The following is a 252-nucleotide window of genomic DNA, read 5'->3' as shown; positions in this document are numbered from 1 at the left end:
TGCCCCCAGGCCTCGGCTCCGCCCCGCCGCGAGCCCGGGAAGGGCGCTCCGGGTCAGACTCCGCCCTCAGGCCTGGGATTGGTCAACTCCTCAGGCCAGGCATCGCCCCCTTTCCAGGCTTTAACCCCCGCCCCAGGCCTGGGATTGGCTAGGTCCTGGCCAGGCTCCGCCTCGGACCCTGGGTCAGCTCTATTTCATATTTTTGAGTCCATCCTTCCCTGCCAATCTTACAACAGTCCCCGCCCCCAGAAC

This window comes from Colobus angolensis, unplaced genomic scaffold (assembly GCF_000951035.1).
Source record: "Colobus angolensis palliatus isolate OR3802 unplaced genomic scaffold, Cang.pa_1.0 Scaffold66, whole genome shotgun sequence".
Taxonomy (NCBI): domain Eukaryota; kingdom Metazoa; phylum Chordata; class Mammalia; order Primates; family Cercopithecidae; genus Colobus; species Colobus angolensis.
The sequence above is the reverse complement of the archived record's forward strand: the minus strand, read 5'-3'. Positions refer to the sequence as shown.